The sequence below is a fragment of the Dipodomys merriami genome, unplaced genomic scaffold (genome assembly GCF_024711535.1).
Source record: "Dipodomys merriami isolate MVZ:Mamm:240054 unplaced genomic scaffold, mDipMer1.0.p SCAF_3, whole genome shotgun sequence".
In the NCBI taxonomy this organism is placed as follows: Eukaryota; Metazoa; Chordata; class Mammalia; order Rodentia; family Heteromyidae; genus Dipodomys; species Dipodomys merriami.
Window position 1 is genome coordinate 71,591,559 of NW_027204492.1, and position 27,422 is coordinate 71,618,980.

Below are 27,422 nucleotides of genomic sequence, written 5' to 3' on the forward strand. Positions count from 1 at the left end.
AATAATGAGTTTTATTATGTCATTTTTATATGTATATATAATATACTTTGATGATTCTCCCTACCCCCAATTACAGCTTTTTTCTTTATATCCATTAAGGTTCTTCATAGTTGATTGGGAAACAGTAAGAATTATAAGGTCATTAATCAATAGTCTTCTAAAAATACTGAACATTTTACTTGCTTTGCTGACATTCCACTACCCAAGCCATGCCTCCAGACCTGCTTTTTGCTAGTTATTTTGTAGATGGAGTCTAGTGAAATTTTCTGCCTGGGCCGGCCTCCAACTGGCCTTGAACTGCCATCCTCCAGATCTAATTGTCTTAAAAAAATTGTATTGTGTGTATTTAAGGTAAACAACATGATGTAGGATACTTAGTAAAGAAGATACTATAGAAGAGCAAGTTGACATTCATTATTGCTCATAGTAACCTATTTTTTAGTTTTTGTGGCAAGAGCAGCTAAAATCTACTCATTCCATATGAATTTTAAATATAGTACAGTTTTATTCTTATAGTCCTCATCTTGTATGTAAGATCCCTAGACTTGTTTCCTCTGACCTATATTTCCCTATCTCCTCTCCCCCTAGCCACGCTTTTGGTCTCTATCACTGTATATATTTGATTTTTTAAAGATCCCATATATATGTGAGATCATGAAATCTTTTTATCTCTGTGTCTGACTTCTTTAGTTTAGCACCTTGTCCTCCAGGCTTATCAATGCTGTGGCAAATAAAGTCTCATTTTTTTGTCAGTTGTGAGGCTTGAACTCAGGGTCTGTGAGTTCTTTTGCTTAAAGCTAGTGCTCCCTTAGAGCTACAAGTCCACTTCTCTTGGTTAAGTGAAGATAAGAATCTCACAGACAGCCGGGCGTTGGTGGCTCACGCCTGTAATCCTAGCTACTCAGGAGGCTGAGATCTGAGGATCGCGGTTCAAAGCAAGCCCGAGCAGGAGAGACTGTGAGACTCCTATCTCCAATAAACCACCAGAAAACCGGAAGTGGCGCTGTAGCTCAAGTGGTAGAGCGCTTGCCTTGAGCTGAAGAGCTGAGGGACAGCGCCCAGGCCCAGAGTTCAAGCCCCGTGACCGACAAACAAACAAACAAACAAACAAAAAAGAATCTCACAGACTTTCCTTTCCTCTGTGAGATAAGAATCTCACAGACAAACCCTGCAGGCTGGGTTTGAACCTCAATAGTCAGATCTCAGCCTCCAGAGTAGCTAGGATTATAGGCGTGAACCACCAGCACCTGGCAGGTCAGGCCTCAATTTTTTTAGGGCTGAACAATGCTACATTGTACAAGTGTGCTAGTTTTTTAATTCAGTCCTCTGTTGCTGGATACTTTACATTATTTCCATACCTTGACTATTGTGAATAATGCTGCAATGAAACATGGTGGTGCAGATATCCTTACAAGGAGGTAGTGATGTCATTTTGTTTGGGTCCTATCGTTGTTCAAATTTTGACTTCTTTGAAACATGGTGGTGCAGATATCTTTACAAGGAGGTAGTGATGTCATTTTGTTTGGGTCATATCGTTGTTCAAATTTTGACTTCTTTGGAAATATCAGTACTGTTTCCTATAATGGATAGAACAATTTATATTCCATCAAGAATGTGCAAAAATTCTTTTTTCTCTACACTCTCACCAACATTTATATATATATATATATTTTTTTTGGGGGGGGGTCCGGTCATGGGGCTTGAACTCTGGGCCTGGACACTGTCCCTCAGCTCTTCAGCTCAAGGCTAGCGCTCTACCAGTTGAGCCACAGCACCACTTCTGACTTTTTTTCTTTTTGCTTATGTGGTGCTGAGAAATCAAACCCAGGGCCTCATGCATGCAAGGCAAGTGCTCTACCACTGAGCCATCTTCCCAGCAACATTTATATTTTAATTTAATTTTGGGATTGGGTCTTGATAGATCTCGCTTAAGATGGCCTCAAACTCTCTGAATACTCCAGATAGGCCACAGAGTCATTGTTCTACTTTTTTTAGCTTTCCAAGTGCTGAGATTATAGATGTGTACCAGCAAAGATGGTTGTTTTGATTTTTTTTTAAATAATAGCCATCCTATTGTGGTATCTCATAGTAGTTTTGAATTGCCTTTCCCTGATGATTAATGATTTTAGACATTTTTCAGATACCTGCTAGTGATTTTTATGCCTTAAAAAAATAAAATGTCTTCAGGTCCTTTGTCCCTTTTTATATTGTATATTTTTTGGGTTTGAATTTGGAGTCTTGTACTTGCTAGGTATGTGGTCTACCACTTGATCCATCCTTCCAACCCCTTTTTGTGTTGGTTACTTTCAAGATAGGATCTCTCCTTACCTCCTAGTCAGCTTACATTGTGATCCTCCTTCTTGTATTTCCCCAAGTTGCTGGTAGGCACCTGCCTTTGTGCCTAGCCATTGGTTAAGATGGAGTCTTGTTTGTTTTTTTATTTTTATTTTTTCCTGGGCAATGCTAGCACTGAACCACTAGAGGATCCCTCTCATTCCCCCATCTTTGCTTCCCTGACTCAATCCAGGTTATTTTTTCCCACTATTGAACTATATGATTTTTTTTGGCAGCACTGGGAATTGAACTCAGAACCTGGTGATTGCTAGGCAGGCACAGTACCATTTGAGCCACCCCCCCCCAGCCCTAAACTATGAGTTTTTAGGAAAATATGGATATTAACTCCTTATCAGAAATATGACTTACAAGTATTTTTCCTAATCTGTAGGCTACTATTTAATTTTGCTGACTTTTTTTTGCCAGTCCTGGGGCTTGAACTCAGGTCCTAGGTGCTATCCTTGAACCTGTTTGTGCTCAAGGCTAGTGCTCTACAACTTGAGTGCAATTTCCAGTTTTTTTCTGAGTAGTTTATTGGAGATAAGGGTCTCACAGACTTTCCTGCCTGGGGAACTGTGATCCTCAGATCTTAGCTTCCTGAGTAGCTAGGATTACAGGCATGAGCCACCAGCGTCCAGCTTGATGTTTTCCATTGCTGTGCAGAAGCCTTTTTTTTGGTATCAGTATCCTGAGCTTTTGGTGTGATCGTTGTCATGTCTAGGAGCTTTCTTTCCTTGTTCTCATCTAGGAATTCTATAGTTTCTGGTCTTACATGTAGATCCTTTATCTATATTTTGTTGATTGGTTTTTATATGGTGTAAGATAAAGATTCATTTTCATCCTTCATGTGGAAATCCATTTTTCCCAGCATTATTTATTGAGGAGAATATCCTTTCTCAATTGTGTTATCTTGATAGTCTTGTCAAAAAGTAGTGGATTTAATTCTGAGCTACTCTGTTCCTTTGGTCTATATGTCTATTTTTATGCTACTATCATAATGTTTTGGTTACTGTTATTTTGTAATACAATTTTAAACCAGAAAAGATGCTGCCTCAAACTTTGTTTCCTTTCCTTCCCCCTACTTTTGGTTTCACTAAATCTCCTTACTGATCTCAGTGAATTGACTTTTTTCTTTTTTTATTAGCCTACATTTGTTATGGGGAGGGGAAATTTCATTGTTACATTTCCAATGAATATAATACATAATATATTCCAATCAATCTCACTCCATCACTATCTGTTTCCCTTTCTGTTCCCAAAACAATTTTGACAGGTCTTATTGTTCTATTTTCATGCATGCAAATAAACATCTTTGACCACGGTTCATCCCCATTCACCCTCTTTGTTAGCTCTCCACCCTGTTTTACTTTCCTGTCAGTCATTTCTTTTTAGTGTGTATGACTTACACCAAAGGCTTTCACTACAGTATTTCAGACATGCCTATATTATGTTTTTCTCAGAACAACCCTCTTTGTTGCTTTTTCCTTCCACCTTATTCCCTAGTGATTAATAGCCTTCAATGAAGTTCCTTATGCTGTCTTTATCCATACAAACTTTTATTTTTCAGAAATGTTTTGGTTATTTGGGTCTCTCATTCATATACCATATGAATGTTATGACTGTTTTTGCTACTTCTGTGAGCAATGTCATTGGGATTTTGTTAGGGTTTGCATTGAATATGGGTAATATTTGGGATAGTATGGCTACTTTAACAATACTGACTCTTCCAATCTATGAGCACAAGATCTCCTCCAATTTATTTGTGTTGTCTTCAGCATCTTTTACTTATACTTTATAGTTTAAAATATAGAGATCTGTCATCTACTTGGTTAAGTTTATTTCAAAATGTGCTATAGTTTGGATCTTCTTATTTTTATGGTATTGGGATTTGAATTTATAATCTTATGCTTGCTAGACAGATACTCTACCACTTGAGTCACACCTACAACCCTTGATTGTCCCTTAAAAGTCAATGTGCTGGATGGAGTTTGCCCACCACAGGGATAAAGTGTTACAGCCACTTTTGTGCTTTCCCTTCTTTCTTAGTTTGCTGGCCTACATGTGATGAGCTTTGTTTTATCACAAAGTCCTTACTATTTCCAGGACTATGTTGAAAAGAGGTGGTGAGAATGGCACACTTGTACATTGCCTTGCATATTTATCCTCAGAAAAGTTCACAATTTTTCCTCATTAATTGGAATGTTACCCATAAGTTTTTCCTAAGTGCTTTCTTTTAAAATCATGTTTAGGAACCATACCTTAACTGCTACCAAATTCTATGAAGAAATGATGTTAAGCTTTGTGGAATGCTTTTTTTCTGGATCAAGATAATCATATGGTGTTTATCTGTTATTTTGTTAATGTGCTGTATTACAGTGATTGATTTGCATATGTTAAAGCAGTCTTGCATGCCTGGGATACATCTCACTGGTCATGATATATAATCTTTTTGGTATGTTGTTGTACTTAGTTTTCTAATATATAATTGTAGAGTTTTACATAAATATTCATCAAAGAGATTGGCCTATAGCTTTATTTTCTTGTGATATCTTTGGCGTTGGTATCAGTATAATGCTGGTGTGATAAAATGAGTCTGCAATTATTCCTTCTAGTTCTGTTTTTCAGAAGCATTTATATTTTTCTTTTCTTTTTTTGTGATGGTCCTGGAGCTTGAACTCAGCTGTCTGGATACTGTCCCTGAGCTTCTTTTGCTGAGACTAGTGCTCTACAGTGCAACTTCTGGCTTTTTGCTGCTTAACCAGAAATAAGAGTCTCACAGACTTTCCTGCCCCATCTGGCTTTGAACTACCATCCTCATATTTGAAAGGTCTCTTGGGTAGCTAGGATTACAAGCATGAGCCACTTGGTACTGGGTTCTGGGTTTTGTTTTGTTTGACAGAAGATCTTATTGTGTAGCCCAAACTGGTCTTGAACTCATGATCTTCCTACCTCAGTTTACAAAGTGCTGAGATTACAAGTATGCACCACCATATCAGCTTTTTAAAATGATTTCTTTGAATGTTTACTGGAATTCAGTATGAAGCATCTGATGCAGAGCTTGCCTTTTCTGGGAGGTTTTAGATTACATTTTCAACCTCATTATTATTATTCCTTTGTTCAAGCCTTCTATTTAATTTTTTCTTAATCATTGTAGGTTGTGTTTTTCTGAGAATTTACTCATTTCCGCTAGGTTTTCCAATTTAGCAGCATATAATTGTCCATAATAGTTCTTTAAGATCTTTTAAGCTTCTGAGGTGCCTGTTGAAATTTTTTCACTTAAATTTTTTCTTTGATTTGTTTGAATCTTCTTTTTTTGTACATTAATAAAGTGTTTATTAATTTTATTTTTTAAATCAACTCTTAGTTTTGTTTGCTCTTTTATGGTTTTTCTGTATTCTATTTGATTTTTTTGGTGATTTTATTTATTTTCTGCTAATTTTAGATTTGTGTTGTTTGGCATTTTTAGTTGGTTGTTTATTTGGGATCTTTTCTTTTTATTGTGAGAATAACATACAGAGGAGTTACAATTACATGGAGAAGATAACAAGTACATTTCTTTTTTTTTTTTGGGGTCCGGTCCTGGGGCCTGAACTCTGGGCCTGGGCGCTGCCCCTCAGCTCTTCAGCTCAAGACTAGCGCTCTACCACTTGAGCCACAGCGCCACTTCCGGCATTTTTTTCTTTTTGCTTATGTGGTGCTGAGGAATCGAACCCAGGGCCTCATCCATGCAAGGCAAGCGCTCTACCACTGAGCCACCTTAGCAAGCATTGTTGCCTCCTCTTTGTTTCCCCTTCCAATTCCTTTCCATACTCCCCCCCCTACCCGATCCCCCCCCACAACCAAAGTTGTGAAGTTCGTTTTTCGACATAACGACTTGTACATCTCATTGTTGCAATGGGTCCACCTGTACCCCTAGTTAAACGATTTGTTTTTGCCCTTCCCCTCCACAAATTATACCAACATCAAATACAGTGAAAGGAGGGGTTATACCGTGGGGGAAGAACATACAAAACAACAAAGAAATAATCTTATAAATATGTTAGAAACAATTGCATGAAAGAAAAAAAATTTGAATACTTATATTGGGGTTTGTTCCCCTAACATCAACTTATCTGACCTTTTCTGCTTGTTGCAGACATATACTAGTTATTGCAAATAAAGGAAACCATGGGACCTATGTTTCTTTGGGTCTGGCTTACTTAATGTAATTTTTTCCAAGTCTTTCCATTTCCTAATGGGGCAAAGCCATTCTTTCTGATGGAGGCATAGAATTCCATTGTGTATATATACCACATTTTCTTGATCCATTCATCTACTGAGGGGCATCTGGGTTGGTTCCATATCTTAGCTATGGTAAATTATGCTGCAATAAACATAGTCGTGTTGGTAGCTTTAGTGTGGTCTTGTTCGTGAACATTTGGGTAAATGCCCAAAAGTGGGATTGCTGACTCATAGGGGAGCTCTATGTGGAGTCTTTTGAGGAACTTCCATACTGCTTTCCAAAGTGGTTGAGCAAGTTTACACTCCCACCAACAATGTAGTAAGATTCCCTTCTGTCCACATCCCCTCCAGCACCTGTTGTTATTAGAGTTCTTGATTATAGCCATTCTAACTGGGGTGAGGTGGTATCTCAATGTTGTTTTGATTTGCATTTCTTTTATGGCTAGAGAGGTTGAGAATTTCTTCATGTGTCTATTGGCCATCCTTCTTTTCTCTTCAGAGAAGTTTCTCTTTAAGTCTTTAGCCCACTTATTTATTGGGCAGTTGTTTCTTTGAGGATTTGTTGTTGGGGGATTTAATTTTTTGAGTTCCAGGTGTATTTTTGATATGAGACCCTTGTCCGTTGTATGGCTAGTGAAGATCTTCTCCCAATCCGTGAGCTTTCTATTGATCTTGCTAGCTATGTCCTTTGCCATGCAGAAGCTCTGCAATTTCATGCAATCCCATTTGTCTAACCTTTCTTTGATCTCTTGTGTTTCTGGGTCCCTCTATTAAGAAAATTTCTGCCTGTGCCAAGGAGACCTAGGGTTTCTCCTATTCCATCCTGTAACATTTTCAGAGTGTCTGCTTTGACTCCGAGGTCTTTGATCCATTTGGAGTTGATTCTGGTGCAGGGTGATATATAAGGATCTAGCTTTAGTTTTCTACAAGTAGTTAACCAGTTTTGCCAGCACCATTTACTGAAGAGGCTGTCTTTCTTCCATTCTATTTTTTTAGCTCCCTTAGATGGCTATAAGTCTGTAGGTTCATTTCTGGATTTTGAATTCTATTCCATTGGTCCTGAAGTCTGTTCTTGTGCCAATACCAAGCTGTTTTGATTACTATGGCTTTGTAGTAGAGTTTGAAATTTGGTATTGATATTCCTCCAGCAGTGTTCTTTCTGTTGAAGATCGTTTTTGCTATTTGTGGGCTTTTATTGTTCCATATGAATTTTTGGATTGCCTCTTCTAATTCCTTGAAGAATGAGGATGAAATATTGCTGGGTATCACATTGAATTTGTAGATAGCCTTGGGAAATATTGCCATTTTCACGATGTTGATCTTTCCAGTCCAGGAGCATGGGAGGTTTTGCTACTTTCTAAGTTCTGTTTTGAATTCCTTTTTCAGGTTTTTAAAGTTTTCATCATAGAGGTCCTTTACTTCTTTGGTTAAGTTAATTCCTAGGTATTTTATTTTTTGTGGGGCTATTACGAATGGAGTTGCTTTCCTAATTTCAGCCATACTTTTCTCATTGTTGGCATACAGAAAAGCCATTGATTTTTGAGGGTTAATTTTATACCCTGCTACTTTGCCAAAGTTTTGAATCAGCTTGAGTAATTTGGGAGTGGAGTCCATGGGATTCTTTAAATACAAGATCATATCATCTGCAAAGAGGGAGAATTTTACTTACTTCTTCTTTCCCTATTTGGATCCCCTTTATGTTTGCATCTTGTCTTATTGCTGTAGCTAGGCATTCTAATACTAGATTGAAGAGAAGTGGAGAGAGTGGACATCCTTGTCTCATTCCTGAGTGTAGTGCAAATGGCTTTAGTTTTTCACCATTGAGTATAATGCTGGCTGTAGGTTTGTCATATACAGCCTTTATTGTATTCAGGAATGTTCCATAGATTCCTAATTTTTCCAGAACCTTCATCATAAAGGGGGGTTGCATCTTGTCAAATGCTTTTCCTGCATCTATTGAGATAACCATGTGGTTCTTATCCTTGCTCCTGTTGATGTGATGAATTATATTAATTGATTTGCATATATTGAACCAGCTTTGCATCCCTGATATGAATCCTGTTTGATCATGCTGTATGATTTTTTTGGTTGAATTGTTGAAGTTGATTGGCCAAAATTTTGTTGAGAAGTTTTGCATTGATGTTCATCAAATAAATGGGTCTATAGTTCTCTTTCTTTGGTGAGTCCCTGCCTAGTTTTGGGATGAGGTTTATGATGTATTCATAGAAGGAGTTTGGTAGTGAACTTTCTCTTTCAATTTCATTGAAGAGTTGGAGGAGTATTGGTGTGAGCTCTGCTTTGAAGGCCTTGTAGAATTCTGCTGTAAATCCATCTGGTCCTGGGCTTTTCTTAGATGGGAGGTCTCTTATTGCTGTTTCTATTCCAATGCTTGATATGGGCCTGTTAAGATGGTTTAACTCATCTTGGTTTAGTTTTGGCATGTCGATATTTGCTAGGAAAAAGTCCATTTCTGCCATGTTCTCAAACGTATTAGCATAAATATTTGAGAAGTATTCCCTTGTAATGTTCTGAAACTTGGTTGTTTCTGTGGGGATGTTTTCATTCTCATCTCTGAGTTTATTTGTGTTCTTCTTTTTCTGATAAGTTTTGCTAAGGGTCTGTCAATTTTGTTAATTTTTTCGAAGAACCAACTCTTTGTTTTGTTGATTCTTTCTATGGTTTTTTTTTGGATTGTAATTCATTTAATTCTGATTTAATTTTAATTATTTCTTTCCCTCTACTGGACTAGAGTTTATCTTGCTGCTCTTTTTCTAGGATGCTCAGATGTCTCATTAAATTGTTGGTTTCAGATCTCTCCAATTTGTTGATGTAGGAACTCAGAGCTATAAACTTGCCTCTGAGTACTGCCTTTGCTGTGTCCTAGACGAGCTGGTAGTTTGTGTGTTCATTTTTGTTGAATATCATAAACATTTGAATTTTGTTTCTAATCTCTTCCATGACCCACTCATGATTCAGCAGTGTGTTGTTCAGCCTCCATGTATTACAGGTCTTTCTTTGGTGGTTTTTGGTGTTGAGTTCTAATTTTATTCCCTTGTGGTCTGAGAGAATGCAAGGTATAACTTCAGTGTTTCTGAATTTGGAGAAGTGTGCTTTTTGGCCAAAAATGTGGTCTATTTTAGAAAATGTTCCATGTGCTACTGAGAAAAATGTGTATTCTGATGCTGCTGAGTGAAATAATCGGTAGATGTCTGTTAAATCTTTTTTATCTATTCGGTTGTTTAGATCTGCGGTTTCTCTGTTGAGTTTTTGCTGAATTGGTCTATCTAGTCGGGAAAGTGGTATGTTAAAGTCCCCAACCATTAATGTCTTTGGATCTATGTCGGATTTGAGGGAAAGTAGTGTTTCTTGGATAAATTTGGGTGCTCTGTTGTTTGGTGAATAGATATTTAGAATTGTAATATCCTCCTGAAGGAGAGATCCCTTAATTAGTATGTAGCGACCTTCTTTATCTCTTCTCACGAATTTTAATTTGAAGTCTATTTTATCTGATATTAGGATTGCAACTCCCGCCTCTTTATGGGGGCCGTTTGCTTGGTATAGTTTGTTACAGCCTTTCACATTGAAAATGTGTTTGTTTTTATGGGCAAGATGTGACTCCTGTAGGTAGCAGATAGAAGGATCTTGCTTTTTAATCCAACTAGACAGTCTATGTTGCTTAATTGGATATTGAAGTCTGTTAATGTTGAGGGATAGGACTGAGAGGTATTTGGGAGTTCCTGCCATTTTAGCCACCTTCTTTGGGGCTGCAGCAACTGGGTTCTTCCTATGGTTCTTGGGTTCTCAGTTTGGGTGCTGTTTCTTGGCCTTTATTGTGGTCTTGTTGGTTTTCTATGTGTAGGACATCTTTAAGAATCTTTTGTAGGGCTGGTTTGGTGGAGATATATTGTTTCAATTTTTCTTTGCTATGGAAGGTTTTTATTTGACCTTCGGTTATGAAAGAGAGTTTAGCTGCGTACAGTATTCTTTGTTGGTAGTTGTTTGTCTTTAAGGCATGGCATACATCATTCCAGGCTCTTCTTGCTTTGATTGTCTCTACTGAGAAATCTGAGGTGATTCTAATTGGTTTCCCTTTATAGGTGATTGATCTTTTCTCCTTGACAGCTTTAAGGATCTTTTCCTTGGTCTGAATTGAATCTGTGCGGATTGTAATGTGAAGGTGGGGTGTCCTGTTCTGGTCTATTTGGAGTTCTAAAAGCTTCTTGTATCTGAATAGGGCTACCTTTTTGCATGTTTGGGAAGTTCTCTGCTAGGATCCTGATAAACAAATTTCCTAGACCATTAACTTCTGTCTCTAGGTGCTCCTCAACATCCATTATCCTCAGATTAGGCCTTCTGATGGTTTCCTCCAAGTGTTGAATAGATCTATCATATTTCTTGGATTTGTCTTGGATGGTTTTATGTTCTTTCTCTATAATATCTAGGCTGTCTTCAATCCCTGAGATTCGATCTTCTGCATGGTCTAACCTACTATCAAGGCTTTCTACTTTGTTTTTTATTTCTTTTCTTTCTAGTTGGTCAGCATTGATGGCTTCAAATTCTTTGTTGAGCTTTGTTTTAGATCTTGTATGAACTTCTTTACTTCCTTAATTTGGTGTTCAGTATTTATTCTCAAATCACTTAGTTGATTGGTTATGGTTTTCTTGGACTCCCATTCCTTCTGTTGGGTTCCATTCAGCATTCCCTTTGTGGTCTCCTTGACTTCTTTCAGCTCTCTGTTTATGGATTCCCTGAATGCCTTTAGTGATCTTTGTCTATTCTCATCCTGCTCTGTCAATTCCTGTATTATTCTTTGATTAGCTTCCTCATGTTCACGCAATTCCTGTAGTTCTCTTTCAGTGTTCTCAGCCTGCTCACACCATTCCTGACTTTCTCTTTGTCTGTTCTCGGCCAGCTCCAGCAATTCCTGTCTATCTCTTTTTCTGATCTCAGCCTGCTCACACCATTCCTTTATTTCTATTTGAGTGTTCTCAAGCTGCTCATGCAATTCCTGTATCAATCTTTGAGTGGGTTCCTCATGCTCATGATATTCCTGTATTTAACTTTGGTTTGCCTCCTTTCTCTCCCTATCACGCTCGTACAGAATCATTTGCAGGTTTTCAATCTTTTCATTTACCATGTTTCACAGTAGTGTTTGTAGAGCTTTTTGGGAGCTCTCCTCTGGATTATTCATTATCTGTTCTGTCCCCTGATTATCATGAGTGAGAGTTGAGATACCCGGACTTGCCATTTTTTTGTCTTTTCCCAGCTTGCTCTGCCCATTTGGGATGAAAGTAACACCAGTTTTGTGCTAGTACACTATCTTAAGGCAAGCATCCACCAACGTCTGTATTTTCACAGTCAAAAGTCTGCAGATACAATCTAGTTCAACAGATATATCTATTCAACATCAAACAACTATGTATTAATGGGCTACAAACTGCACAGAAGGATTTGACAAACTAGAAATTATTAGGTTTAGGGAGAAATGTGGGTAAAAATAGGAATAGAGGGATGTGGAAAGGCAGAGGGAGAGTTAACTAAGTCTTAATCTCAAAGCAGGAAATAGGTTGGATAGAATGATAGTAGAGGGAGAGAAAAAAGAAAGAGAAAGAAAAAAGACAAGAAAAAATAGAAAAACAAAAATTAAAAATTAAAAAGTGAAACACTTAAAATTTATGCAAATTTACAACATAATATTCAGAGAAAAACGGGGGTAGGATAAGAGAAGGGGAGGGATAGAAAGGAGACATGAAAAACTTAAAAATGCTTAAAGTATTATATAGGTATAAAGAGGTAGTACTGCTATTAAGGAATTTAAGTCTAAGAGGTTTTGAATTGAGTAATAAATTTCTGGATTAAGTGTGTTCACAGTGGGGGACATGGTCTAATAATTGACTACGGGTATATCTGGGGATGAGCAGAACAGCAATTAAGTCACGCAAAGAAGAATGAAATAGAAGAAAAAGTGGAAAGAATGAGAAAGAAAGAAAACAAGGATCAAAAAGTCAGTAGAGCTAAACAAAAAATAGCAAAAAAAAGCACACACACACATATACCCCTAAAATAAAAATTATAAGAGAAAGAAAAAAAAGTTAATAGAAAACAAATTTCTTTAAAAAAGTTAAAAATTAAAAAAAAGTTTTAGTAAAAAGTTTTTTATAAAAGGTACAAAAAGAGTTCTTTGTTTTTTTTTGGGGGGGGGATGGGAAGATCCTGTATCTCCCTTGTGTCCGTACCAGTCTCTTCTTGGAGTCTCTGGTCTGCTTGTGGCGTTTGATTTTCCTGTGGCTTGGTTGGTTTCTTAAGTCAGGTTGTTTGAGCAGGCAGAAAAATGTTCTGCTTGACCCAGGATTTTATGATCCTCCTCCCAGGCTAGTTCAATGGGAGGGAAATCTGCTTTGAGTATCACAAAAGAGGGAGATGGCTGTTTCCTCTAGTTTGGAGATGCTGTGATTAGGCTTGGTTCTGGGTAGAGTTGAGGCCTTTCAGCAAACAGTAGCTGTTCCCTGAGGGGTTAGCTTCTGAGATACTCACCGAGTCCAGCCTGGAGCCATTCTCAGGGTTTATGTTTACTGAATTTCAATTGATTGTCATGGCTGCTGTTTGGAGGGACAGCCTCTGGCTCTGTTTACCCAGGGAAGAAAGCCACTCCTGGGGCTGGTGGAGCTTGCTAGGCCAGGGCTGGGTGACTTTTCCTTGGGTGGAGCTGAGCCTGGCAGGTCAGGTCAGGTTCCTGTGACCTGCTAAATGACTCTTTTGTTTTCTTCCGAGGCCTGAGTTGGAGCTAGCTGCTCAGCTGGGCCTTTGTCAGTGTCAAAGATGGAGATCCCCAGTAGTGGGGAGGGAGGTGTGGTCTTCCCTCCTCTGTTCCCTAAGAAGGAGTGAGGATGTCAGGCTTCTACTCAGGCTGGAGTCTTGATTCCTGGGTCGTCTCTGGTCTGTGATCTGCAGTCTGAAGATATCTGCTCCTTGTCAGTTCTTGCTGGTGTTGAGTAGAATCAGCTTGCCCACTGAGTCTGGCGCCTTTGTTCTGGACTCTCTATGTTGCCGCCGCCACCACCACCACCACCACCACCACCGCCACCACCACCACCGCCGCTGGGGCTGCTGGCAAGTGCTCAGATCTGTCTCCTTGCCTGGATGTTCCCTCTCTGGCTTAACTCTCTGTACTGTGATGGCACACTTGGTGTGATTCTCTGGCTTAGGACTGTTCACTGGAACTCCAAAACTGCTTTCTATGTGAGAGCTTGTTTAGCCTCCAGCTTCTCCTCCGCCATCTTCCCAGAACTCCCATCTATTCACTTTCAACCTTTGTGTATCCTTAATATTTAAGTAGGTCTTTGTATAGGCAGCATATGTTTGGATCTTGTTTCTCTTATCCATTTAGTCCCTGTGTCTTTTAATTGAATAATTTAATCCATTTAAGGATTACATTTAAGGTTATTGGTGAAAACTTGCTATTGACATTTTGTTTTTTAAAAAATGTTATTAAAAACGTGATGTATATAGTGTTACAGTTATGTAAATCAGTGAATGAGTACATTTCTTTTTGGGCAATATCAGCCCTTCCCTATATATCTCTCTCCCAGTCCTCCCCCTGTTATGTAGCTCTTTATTTCTTTCTTCCTTTCACTGTCCATCTTTGTGATTTGGCAATGTTTTATTGTGCAAAGATTTGATTTCTCTCTGTATTGTTGGTATATTTGCTGTCGTGTTTTCTTTTGGGGATGCCATGTGGCTTACATGAAACATCTTAACAGTTCCTGGACTCAGCATTCTGTGAAGCTAATGTAGCACCTAGGAGGTGCATATTCATTTTTCAAGGCCCAAGTAGATGTAGTTCTCCCACTTAGCATAGTCTGTTTCTTTGAGAAGCTTGCTCAGCGTGCTGTGGGTGTGAGTCTGGGATTGGATCACCATACTGGCATGGACCTGGTGCAGAAGTAATGACCCAGAGACTCAGTACCCAGGGATCAGACCTAGACCTACAGGACACAGTGACAGAACAAGGGTATGAGGTACCATAACAATTTTGGACTCTGGGATGATGGGAGATGGTGGTGTTCCAGGCTCTGTGAGATTAGGAACAACAGCAGTAGGGACTCAGAAATGGCAAGTGTAACTTTGGCATGGTGTGTGGGGGTGGGGGAGCAGCACAATGGACTTTCCCTTGAGAGATAATGCTCTTAAACACTTATGTCTGTGGGAGGCTAGTCCAGTTCTAGGGAGGCAGGACACTGTCCAGGGCAAAACCCTTGTGTTTGTTGGAGGGTGAGGTGACACAGCTTAGCTAAGGCTCTGATTCCCTGGAATGTGAGGTGCAGCAACTGTTTGGCCCCCCCCAAGAGCTTGACTGTTCAGGTTGGCAGAACCTCTGGATCCCAGGGTTGAGTTGTGTAGTACGATACCATATCAACTGTGGCAGTGGGGGTATGTAACTCCTCTCTTGTGCCAAAGGCACAGGGAAAGCAGATTCATGTTTTAATGGTGGCTCTGAAAGAAGAATGGAGGCAGTGTTTTATGTGCTGGAAGCCTGAGGACCTTTGAGATGGAATGTCCTCTTGTCTATGCCACTAGGGACATAATTGTTCTGGTGTACTGGAGTTCTGAGGCCCCCACAGGTGGTGGTGGTGTTGGGCCCTAAAGAGAGTGTACATGAGTGACTTAAGTAAATGAAGGAGCCACAGGGTATCTTGGGATGGTTACCAAGTGTGTTATAGTGGTGGCAACACCTCCAGGGTGGGAGTGTGTGATGGCTACTTGCCTCCAGAGCAGGATACACTCTAGCACACACTTAGTTCCAAAATGATACAGTAAAGCAGTGGCATAGGCTACAGGAGGCAGGGCACAGCATTATCCTTCTCTGGGAGTAGCTCATTGTGTGCATTTTGGGTTCTTCCAGTAACTGAGCTTAGCCTGTGAAGTCTATAGAAGACTCTAGTAATAAAGACTGCAGGTGTCTGAAGTAGTAATGGAGGCCTACTGGAATCCTTTTGCTTGTATTTTCCTTGTATGAAGAGTCCTTCCTGGTTAAAAGCTGATTTTGTCTTTGCGGACAGACTAGAGGAGGCCAGTTTTTTCTTCCCTTTGGTTTGTGATCAGCCTGAGTTTCTGTGCTCTAAGGATTTCTGTTGCTTCCTTGATGTTCTCTACAGTTGTTCTAGTCTGCCATCTTGCTGCTATCATTCTTTTTTTCTTTCAGTCATTGGTGTGTGTGTGTGTGTGTGTGTGTGTGTGTGTGTGTGTGTGTGTGTGTGTGTGTGTGTGTGTGTGTGTGTGTGTGTGTGTGTGTGTGTGTGTGTTTAAGGAGCCCTACTTGTTATCCATTAAAAATATTTGGAGGGCTGCTGCAAGTGAGGCCCTGGATTTGATTCTTGTTACTGTTAAAAAAAAAGAACAAAATTAAAAATGCTGTATAACAGTCTTCCTTTCCCTAGTAGATTGTAAACTACTTCTTGGCAAAGACTAGTCTTATATAACTCTTATTCTCCCACATAATTCTTAATACATAGAAGAAATAAAAGTAAAAATTTATTCATTGAACAGTAAGTGCTCCCTACATTTGGTGAGACTGGAAGAAGACTTTTTCTTGGCTACTGCTTGTTCAGTTTTGAGAAAGTCCCATGGCCAGCTTGAATTCATAGGTCTTAATCTATAAACCCAATATTTGTTATCCCAGTACTTAGAACTAGAAGTTACTTAGATAATGTTATACTTGAATCATTTTTTGGTGTTACTGGATTTTGAACTCAGAACCTTACTTGCTAGGCAGGTGCTCTACCACTTGAGCCATGCCCTGAGTCCTTTTTTTGTCTCTTGCTATCTTCAGTCAGCCATCTTCCTATCTATGCCTCATAGGTAGCTGTTATCACAGACATTGAACAACATGTCTGGCTTATTACTTGACATGATGCAGTCTTGCTAACTTTTTGCCTGGGCTGGCTTTAAACCATGATCCAATCTCTGCCTCCTGAGTTGCCAGGATTACAACACTACATCATAGTGTCTGGATAACTGCTTTTTTAGATGAGAAAACTGAGGTTTTATTTAAAGTTACCAGCTTTTCCTTCTCATTGTATTTTCCCCTATCCATTTATCATCTATTTGAGTACATGCTGTGTACCAACTCCAAGGAGCTAATGGTCTGCATTCCACTAAAAAGTCAGAAGCAAGGTCATTTTGTGAAAAGGGAGGAGCTGGGTGAGAGTGCTCTGAAGATCTGAAGAAGAAACATGACAAAGTAAAAAAGTGTAAATGGGAAACCCAGCAAGACTGGTGAGTAGTGCTCAGGGCTCTGCTGTAGGTAACAACTTTGATTTAATGTATAAAACCTGTCTGCTATGAGACTTTGCTCCATAACTGGCTTAGGAGAAAGTAGGTATGCTATACCAAACTTTCATGAATTGTTTTTCCTTTTATTAATTTAGATTTATTACAAAATTAAAAAAAATAAGACAGGGTCTTGTAGTGTGGTCCTGGCTGGCCTCCAACGTGTAATCCTCTGACTCAATCTCCCAAATTTTAGGATTACAGGCCTTCACAATCACACCAACTCTTCATTTTAAATGGCAATAAAAATATATCTCACACCCAGGCAATTTTTACTCTGGAAAAAAAAAAAAAACATTTAGCAGCAAAGTTATTGGTGTGAGATGAATACATTCCTGATAAGTCATAGTGTTCAGTAACTATTTCCTCAATGACTAGTAGTTTTACTATGAAATCTATTGTCTGAATCAAGATTTTTTTTCTTAGGTGGAGGATGGGATCTTTATTAGTGTTCACTAGAGACATGTTTAAATGTCAGCTCTTGGCCAGCTATTCCTGACAATTTAAAGTCCATTCTCCAAGGAATTTGGAGAGCCTCTCAAAATGATTATGTTAAATTAGCTGTTTCAGGAAGAAACGTAAATGTTCAATCTCTGCCTCTCTTGTCTTCAGACACACTCAGGTGTCCTCTATTGGGGTGGTATTTCAGTGGAAGAACATTTACCTAGCATGCACCAGGCCCTGGGTTCTATCCTTAAGACTAATATTGCCTTGAATTTGGTGACTCTCTTTAATCTCCTTATTCTTTTTCTTTTTATTCTTACAAATATTTATCTATGGTAAAGAGCCATAATCTTACCACCATAATATGTAGGGTTTGTCATTTAGGGTCATACTTGTCTCTTTATATACTTCTTTTTTCAATTTTTAAAAATTCCAAATCACACACACACACACACACACACACACACACACACACACACACACACACACACACACACACACACACACACACACACACACACACACACACACACACACACACACACACACACACACACACACACACACACATATATAATAAATGGCAGGCATTGTGAGTAGGGGCCCTGTTTTGTCTGCCACGGTATATCTGATATACATATATTAGGAGGGGCTCTATAATTGTCAAATGGATGAATGGTCTTTATCTCTTCTCTGTCTCTCTATATATCATCTATATATTGGACATATATATATATCATCTTCAATACTATTTATCTCAATATTAATACCCAAAGCATTATTTCTACGCATGACTTATTTTCTGAACTCCAGACTTTATTATTATCTCATTATTTACATTGCTGGTAATGGTTCTCATGGCCTTGTGCATGCTACACTATGGCTCTAATACTGAGCTACATCTCCAACCCAAATGGTATACATTTATAATTTACATGTTAAAGTTTTCTGTGTAATATATTACACACAATTCTGTTTTTTCATCTTCTTTATGATGTTCAAAATGCTGAAACATTTCAGTAATTGACTATTTTTTTTTTTTTTTTTTTTGCTAATGCTGGCAACCTTGCAATATACATCCACCTGTGTTTATATTTTGTTTACCTTGTCTTTTGGTGAGACTTTTTTAAAAGATAAATTCCAAGGCATAAGATTACCATGCAAAAAGTATGAGAATTTATTCTCTGGTGAGCTTATTGAGAAATTGTATAACTTCTGACTTTATGTCATGACTACTTCTCTAATTAAAAGCCCTGGAATTTGGCTCCTGCCTTTACTACTTAAGGCAAACACTTCTGAAAGGTTACCAGTGGCTTCTTATTTACCAAATACTCACTATGAATTTTAGGAACCTCTTAACTTTTCTTTCAACACGTAACTGTTTGACAACCACCTTCCTGAAATTTCCCTATGTTGGCTATATGAGTGATGTTATTTTAGTTCTCTTTCCATATCCTGCACTGCTAATCTTTCTTGAATGACCTAAATATAGTCTTTTTCAAGGTTCTGTGTTATCCCCTTCAATCCTATTTTTCTTTCTATTAATACCCAAAACATCATCGTCTTTCCTAAGCTTCAGACTTGTATTACTTTGATCTCACCACATATACTCAGCATGTCTAAAAATGAAATAAAATCTACCTACCAAATCAATTCACCTATTCTGTTTCTGATACTGAAAAAACTATTCCTAGATTTGCATTCTGTATCATAGACTATGGAGATATTTTGATCCTTTCTCTTAGCTACAACTATTCTATCAGTTTCCCTGTTATGTGAATTCTAATTTTTATGTGATTCAGTTACTCATTTGGCAGATGTTTATGGAGAACTACCACGTGTTAGGTACTATACTATAGCCCCAAAGCTAGAGCAGTGAGCGCAGAAGACGACAGAACCAGTGGTTCCAGCCTGTAATCGTAGCTATTCAGGAGGATCATGGCTCAAAGCCTTCCTGGACAGGAAAGTCTGTGAGACTCTTATCTCAATTATGCAGCAAAAAGTTGGAAGTGGAGCTGTGGTTCAACTGGTAGAGCGCTAGCCTTGAGCACAAAAGTCAGGTACAGCACCCAGGCTCTGAGTTCAAACTCCAGAACTGGAAAAAAAAAAAGCAAACAATCCCCCCTGATTCTGTAGCTAGATACCCCAAAATTACATAATGGCTCTATTTCTCATTGTCCTTTTGGGCAGTTTACCTCTCAATTTTCTGTCAGTAAAACAGAGATCATAGCAACAACTTTATAGAGATGCAGTTTATAGATATGTAATTAAACAGTTCCTGACACGTGATAGGTGCTCAAATTTGTGAGCTGTTATTATCAGTGCTACTATTGCTTATTTATTATCTCTTTGTATTCTCATTGTACTTTCAGGCCCAAGAGGGTAACGATCTTTCTTATTTTTTTGTACTGTCCTACCCTAGTACCTACAACAGTGCCTAACATGTAATAATATTTAGTAAGTATTTGCAGAGTGCATGATTGCAATTTCCTCCATCAGAGAAATCTCCTGCCTCTTTCCCTTATTCTCTTTTTTAAGAACCTGTCCAAACTACAAAGCTCATCATGCATGACGATTATTCTATGGAACACTGTGATTTTTTGATCCTTCTTCCCACATTTAGGCCCACATTTCTTTGAACTCCTATAATATCTTGTTTATGCCTGTGTGACATCCCTTACTTTTTGTTGCCTTTCATCTTAGTCATTTATATCAAATCTTGCTTACTAGATATTATAGTCTTAAAGCACGGACTGTGTCTTCCTTATTATTCTCTCCTCTATAGTGGTAGTATAACGCCTCGAACATGGTGTATACTCCATAAACATTAGCTGATTGAATTGGATTGAATTTGTTATACTATTTATATACTTAGTTTTATATGAATTTTTAGATTTCTGAGTCATGCTTCCAAAGTATTAAATCTCTGTACAATTTATTTCTTAGATATCCTAAGTGTTCAAGCTTAGAAAGACAATACTTTTTATCTGAAATTTCAGAAGCACATTTGTCTTAGCCAAACCCTGTTCCAATTGCCTAAGGACTTCATACCAAAATCACAAAATTGTTCGAGTATATGAAGGGGAGGAGGTTTGCCAAATATGGTATTTATACAGCTGGAATTTAGTGATCCAATAATGTCTGACCTAAAAAACAACATACATGGAGAAAAAAGACTGTGCAGATAAAAAATATGTCTTTTATGCACCACAAATAAGGGAAACCATGCAACCTGTGTTTCTCTGGGTCAGGCTTACTTCATTTAATATAATTTTTCCAAGTCTTTCCATTTCCTTATGAATGGTACAATATCATTCTTCTTCATGGAGAAGTAGGATTCCATTGTATATATACTACATTTTCTCGATCCATTTGTCCACTGAGGGGCATCTGGGCTGATTCCATATCATGGTTAAAGTAAAGAATGCTGCAATGAACACGGTTGTGCTGGTCATTTTAGTATGGCCTTGTGTGTTCCCTATTGGATAAATACCCAGGAGTAAAATTGCTCGGTTATAGGGAAGGTCTATGTTTAGTCTTTTTAGGACCCTCCATACTGATTTCCAGAGTGGTTCAACAAGTTTATATTCCCACCAACATGTAATAGAGTTCTCTTTTGACCACATACTCACCAGCATTTGTTGTTGCATTGGGTTGTATGCAAGTGGTTGCAAATGAATTAACTGAAGTATAATAGATTTTATTGAGAGTGCAAATAATATAATTATTTAGAAAGACCAAGTCAAAGCCCAACAAAACAAGTACCAGAAAAATGGATACTTGCAAGAGGGGTCATGGCCAAGGGAAGGGGATAAAAGAATGAAGGAGGGAAGGGGATAGAATGCAGACAAGAATTCATAGTATACAGTATACCACAAAATTGGGAAATATAAGGGAAGGAGTCAAAGGAGGGTGAAGATGTTGAAGGGATGACACAGATCAAGATGCATTGTGTACCTAAACTATTTTGTTAAATGACGAAGAAAATTAATTACATAACCTAAAATTTAAGAAAGTGAGGACTGGGAATGTGGTTTAGTGGTAGAGTGCTTGCCTAGCATGCATGAAGCTCTGGGTTCAATTCCTCAGTACCACATAGACAGAAAAGGCTGGGATTCGCGCTGTGGCTCAAGTGGTATAGCACTAGCTTTGAGCAAAAGAAGCTCAGTGACAGTGCCCAGGCTCTGAGTTCAAGCCCCAGGACTGGCAAAAAAAGAAAGTGAGGGAAGGTGTAAGGTTTGGTAGGGGTGGGTGAGAAAGTTGAAAGGAGTGACATTGATTAAGGCACACTCTACTCATAAACTGCCCTGTTGAATGGCAACTCCTTTGTACAATTACTTAAACATAATAAAAATATTCAAAAATATTTCACAAAAATCCATACTCCTAAGCTCATGCACTTTATAGGGTAAACTCCTTGAGTGCTCACTCTGTATTTACTCATCATTATACTTCAGTCATGATTATAGAATTTCCTCTTCCACAGCTGTGGAGAAGCAGTTTAGAAATATTAAAAAGGCTCATAGAGGATAGTAGGAAGCGTAGGTCACCAGCTCACTCTAAGGAAAAAAGCTGAAAAACTACAAAAACAGGCCAAGAACTCACAGCAGTATGGGCCCAATAGCCCTATATTGCTTAAGTAGGCTTTGAAGGCACCAATATGTTATAGCATGGCACAGTAATTAATGTTCAAAATAATGACCCAAATTCATCCTCAAACTATTAAATTGTGGTCATCCCCCAATTACAGTGATGATAATAATCCACAAGATTAAATTACAAATGGTTTTGTGCATAAAGTCATAAACCCTTAACTAGCTGGGCAATTTGAATAACTCATCCCTGAGTCAGAATCCAGCCTCTCCTGTAGACAGTTCATACCTTTCTGTTACCACCTCCCCAACTAGGATTGAAATGCAAAAGTGAGGTAGTACATCCATAAAAATGAATTGTCCATTCACACTACATTTATAACATAGGAAATACGATTATAGAACAGATGTTGACTGATTGAAATGCTGTATGCTCAATCACGTTAGTGTTTATTTGATAAGGAATGCCATTTGTTTAGCTTTGCTCATTTATTCAGTGACTATGGCCTAGAATTTTATTAGATGCCGTATAGTTGTATATCTCTGCCCGCTAGAATGCTGAGGAAATCTCAGCTTGAGGAAGCTTGGATAAGAAGTTTGAGCTTTTTAGCTTTGAGAGTGAAGACTGAAAGACAGTTTCTGAAGGTTTTCAACTTTATTTTTATATTTTTATTTTATGCCAGTACGGGCATGAACTCAGGGACTGGTCACTTTCCTTTAGCTCCCATTTCTGCTTCTAGGTTTTTGCTGATGAATTGGAGATTAGAGTCTCATAGACTTTATTAATGTACCAGCTGGCTTCAAATCTTCATCCTAAGATCTTAGACTCCTGAATAGCCAAGATTATGGGCATGAGGCACTGGCATTTAGCTGTTTTTCAACTTTAAACATCTTTGTTTTGTTGTATTTCATTTATGGATGGGTGGCAGAATACAGATGTGACTAATAATCTGGCAGTATTCATTACTTGTTTAACTTTATTCCAAAAATTTGCATAACTGCAAGGTTTTTTTTTTTTTTTGGTCTTCAGTGACTACTCAGGGAGAGCAAGAACCAAGAAAATTTTCTGGAATGGAATCATTTACAATTGATGTGTTTCTGAATAATGGAGAAAACTAAAATTAAATTTAAAAAGTACTGTGGCACCAAACAGTTCCTGTATTTGAAATAAATTATTCAACTAATTTTTTTCTTCTCCCTTGGAGCCGGTTAGCAAATGTCTTTCATGTGGTAGCAAGATTACAGCAAATGATTTCATGGGAACATTTATCCAAATGTTGTATTTTATTAGCTGATAATATCTAGGCCTTTATGATACAGAAACTAGTGCAATAAAATGTGAATGAATCAATTTAGGTGGTAGATAATTTGGGATAGTCATTTCAAACCTTGGATTAGTGGGGACATCTAGAAATAACATCTCATGTCATCTTGTAGTATTGTATAATTCATGTTATAGTGAAATAGATGTTGAAAATTAAGATCTTAAGAAAAATAGTTTGGAAAGAATTTTTTATTTTTAAGACTAAGATAAGTATGTTTCTAATATCCCTTACTCCACTTAAATATTCTGTGTGTAGTTTGCTCTCTTAATAAAGGCAAAAATGGCATTGTAATGGCTGATGCAGATTAAAGATTATTCAATTCAGGCTTTGCATGGTAACATATGCCTGTGATCTCAGTACTGCCTGTAATTCTAGCCATTTGAGAGGCCAAGGCAAGAGAATTAAAGTTTGAGGCTGGTGTGGACTACTGACCGGTTAAGACCCTGTCACAAAACCACATAAAACCAAACTAGGGCTGGGAAGGTGGCTCAGTGGTACAGCGTTTGCCTTGCATGCATGAGGCCCTGGGTTCGATTCCTCAGCACCACATAAGCAAAAGGAAAAAAGCCGGAAGTGGCGCTGTGGCTCAAGTGGTAGAGTGCTAGCCTTGAGCTGAAGAGCTGAGGGACAGTGTCCAGGCTCAGAGTTCAGGCCCCACGACCGGACGCCCCCCTCAAAAAAAACAAAAAAAACCAAACCAAAATAAAATGAGAGCTGTGAAACTCTCTAATTTGCACTGAAGACAATTCAAAGAAATGTGGTATCAAGCAAGTAAAAATAGTAAGTTATGAGTTTTAAAAATAATCTATGAATTAACTTTGAAAAAAATTAAGTGATTTTAAAGACAAAAAGTTCAATGCATGTTATCACATATAGTATCTTTTTTTTTTTTTTTTTGTCAGTCGTGGGGCCTGCACTCTCTCGGCCTGGGTGCAGTCCCTCAGCTCTTCAGCTCAAGGCCAACACTCTACCACTTGAGACACAGCACCACTTCCCACTTTTTCTGCTTATGTGGTGCTGAGGTATCGAACCCAGGGCCTCATGCATACAAGGCAAGCTCTCTACCACTGAGCCACCTTCCCAGCCCACATATAGTATCTTTATCATAAATAATATTAGTGCTTTCCCAAAATAATTCTTCAAGGAAACGACGTTTCTTCTTGTGCAAGTATACAATGGTAAAGAATGTAGATCCAACAGCCCCGCGCTGCAGTGAAGGAAGCCAGGCTTAACCAGACGCGCGTCGTTATGTGGTGTTTGCTGGCTCGTGCCAGTGCGCTGCTCCTCCGGGTGCCCTGGTCAGATTCTTAGACAGCCCCTCCCGCCAGTGCGGCCTCAAGATGCTGCTTCCAGTGCCATCTTTTGAAGATGTTTCTATTCCTGATAAACCCAAGCTTAAATTTGTTGAAAGGGCACCCCTTGTCCCAAAAGTAAGAAGAGAACCTAAAAACTTGAAAGACATTTAGGGCCCTTCCACTGAAGCTACTGACTTCACAGAAGGCAATTTTGCAATTTTGGCATTGGGAGGTGGTTACCTATATTGGGGCCATTTTGAAATGATGTGCCTGACAATCAACTGCTCTATGGACCCAAAGAACATGTTTGCTCGCTAGAAAGTCCCAGCCCCTTTCAAGCCCATCACCCGCAAAGGTGTTGGGCAGCACATGGGGGGAGGCAAAGGCGCGATCGATCATTATGTGACCTCTGTGAAGGCTGGCCGCCTCATAGTAGAGATGGGGGCGGGGGTGGCGCTGTGAATTCAAAGAAGTGCAGGGTTTCTTGGAGCAGGTTGCCCACAAGTTACCTTTCCCAGCAAAGGCTGTGAGTCGCGAGACTCTGGACAAGATGCAGGAACTTTAAGAGGAAAGAGAAGGAAACAACCAAAGCCCCTCGACCTTTGAGAGTATAGTCACCGCCAACATGCTGGGCATCCGGAAGGTGTTAAGCCCATATAACTTGACCCAGAAGGGGCGATACTGGGGCAAGTTCTACTTGCCTGAATGCATGTAGCGACAGCACCGGAATACAGTACTAGCTACTGAGAGAAGGAATCTGCATTCTTATTCTCCGCCTGCCCTCATGATCTTTGGGTGGCATTAACATGGTTTTCTTTGCAGGGGAGAAGGGGTATTCGGGCTTTGAACTCAGAGCCTTTTGCTTCCTACCACTGAGCCATGCCTCAGGGTCTAACCACTCACTAATTGCTGTTGAGCCCTTCAGAAATGAAGAATGATTGGTGAGAGCTCTGGATTCTTCTGGATTATAAAATAAATGTCTTCAGAGCTGAATAAAAAGAATGCAGATCTAGACCCCAGCAGTTTTTCCCAGTACTTCTTTTTAAAAATAATCTGTATTGAGGTATCCACGTATCATACGTTTCACTAATATAAGGTGTATAATTCAACATTGTCTTTAGTGTATTCTGAAACTTGTGCACAAAGAAATCCAGTATCCATAAACAGTCACATCCCTTTGTCCCTGTTGCCCTCCGCACTCCAACGTTTAGGGACCATTGATATACTTTCTGACTATAGATTTGACAATTCTGGGCTTTTCATTTAAATGGAAATCATATAACATGTGATCTTTTATGACTGAATTTTACTTAGCACAATATTCTCAAGGTTCATTTATATTGTAGCAATGAATCACTACTTCATTCTTTTTATAGCTGAATGATTTTTCTATTATATAGGTATACCCCATTTATTTGGCCATTTGTTGATGACATTGGCTTGTTTCCACTTTGGGATATTACGAACAATGCCTCTATGAACCTGCGTGTACATTTTTTATGTAGAATCTGCATTCATTTCTCTTCAAATATGTTTCCATTCATAGAGTCTTTAGTATGTTCCTATAAGTCGAACTGTTGAACCATATGATTAAGTCTATGTTTAACTTCTTAAAGAACTGCCAGACTATTTTTCAGAGTGGCTGCATCATATCGCATTCCCACAAACAAGTATGGATGTTCTAGCTACTCCACACTTCTTTTTCTAGAGACACAGCCTTACTATGTACTCAGGTTAACCTCAACTTCTCAATCCCCCTGCTGCAGCCTCTCCCATGCTGGCATACATCATTGCACTCAGTTTATTCCATATCTTTTAATTAAATTTTATTCATTCTAGTGAATCCAAACTCATAGTTCGGTTGTGGTTTTGGTTTTCTTTTTCCTGAAGCTAATGATGTTGAACTTCTTTTTATATGGATATTGGGTATTCGTATATCTTCCTTCAATAAATTCCTATTCAAATCCTTTGCTTATTATCCAATTGAGCCATTTATCATTTCCTTCTCTAATTCTTTTTTTTTTTTTTTTTTGGGTCCGGTCATGGGGCCTGAACTCTGGGCCTGGGCGCTGTCCCTCAGCTCTTCAGCTCAAGGCTAGCGCTCTACCACTTGAGCCACAGGGCCACTTCCAGTTTTTTTCTCTTTTTTGCTTATGTGGTGCTGAGGAATCGAACCCAGGGCCTCATGCATGCAAGGCAAGCACTCTTCCACTGAGCCACCTTCCTAGCCCCTTCCTTCTCTAATTCTAAGGGTTTTTTATATTTTGGATTTTCTAAAGATTTTATAGCTTTCACCATTATTTACTACTATACACCTTTTTTTGGGGGGGAGTATGAATTGTTTTTGGAGACAGGGTCTATTTATATACTCCTGGTGGCCTTGAACTTGTGATCTTCCTCCCTCAGTATCCTGGATGCTAGGACCATAGGCATATGCTACCATACCTAGCTTGTGATCCATTTTTTTGGATTTCAGTTTTCTATGTGGTAGGAGGAAGATGTAAAATAAAATGTTATTCTTTTGCATGCGGATGAATATCTAGTTGTCCCAGGACCATTGGTTTGAAGACTATTTTTCCCCTATTGAATTGTCTTGGCATCCTTATTAAAAAAAAAACTCTATTATTTGTTGTAAATGAGTTGATTTCTGAACTCTCAGTTCTATTCCATGGATCTATCTATCTATCTATCTATCTATCTATCTATCTATCTATCTATCTATCTATCTATCTATCTATCTATCTATCTATCTATCTATCTATTTTGGGTCCAGTCGTGGGGCCTGAACTCTGCACCTGGGCGCTGTCTGTCCCTCAGCTCTTCAGCTCAAGGCTAGCACTCTACCACTTGAGCCACAGCGCCACTTCCGGCTTTTTTCTTTC

At 38.7% G+C, this 27,422-nt stretch overlaps 1 protein-coding gene and 1 pseudogene across 8 annotated transcripts in view; both read left to right on the forward strand.

Moving 5' to 3' along the window:
• Positions 1-27,422, forward strand: part of Eda (ectodysplasin A) — a 403,176-nt gene that overhangs the window by 47,405 nt on the left and 328,349 nt on the right. The gene's annotated exons all lie outside the window — the stretch shown is intronic.
• LOC138839556 (large ribosomal subunit protein uL16m pseudogene) lies at positions 24,494-25,255 on the forward strand (annotated as a pseudogene).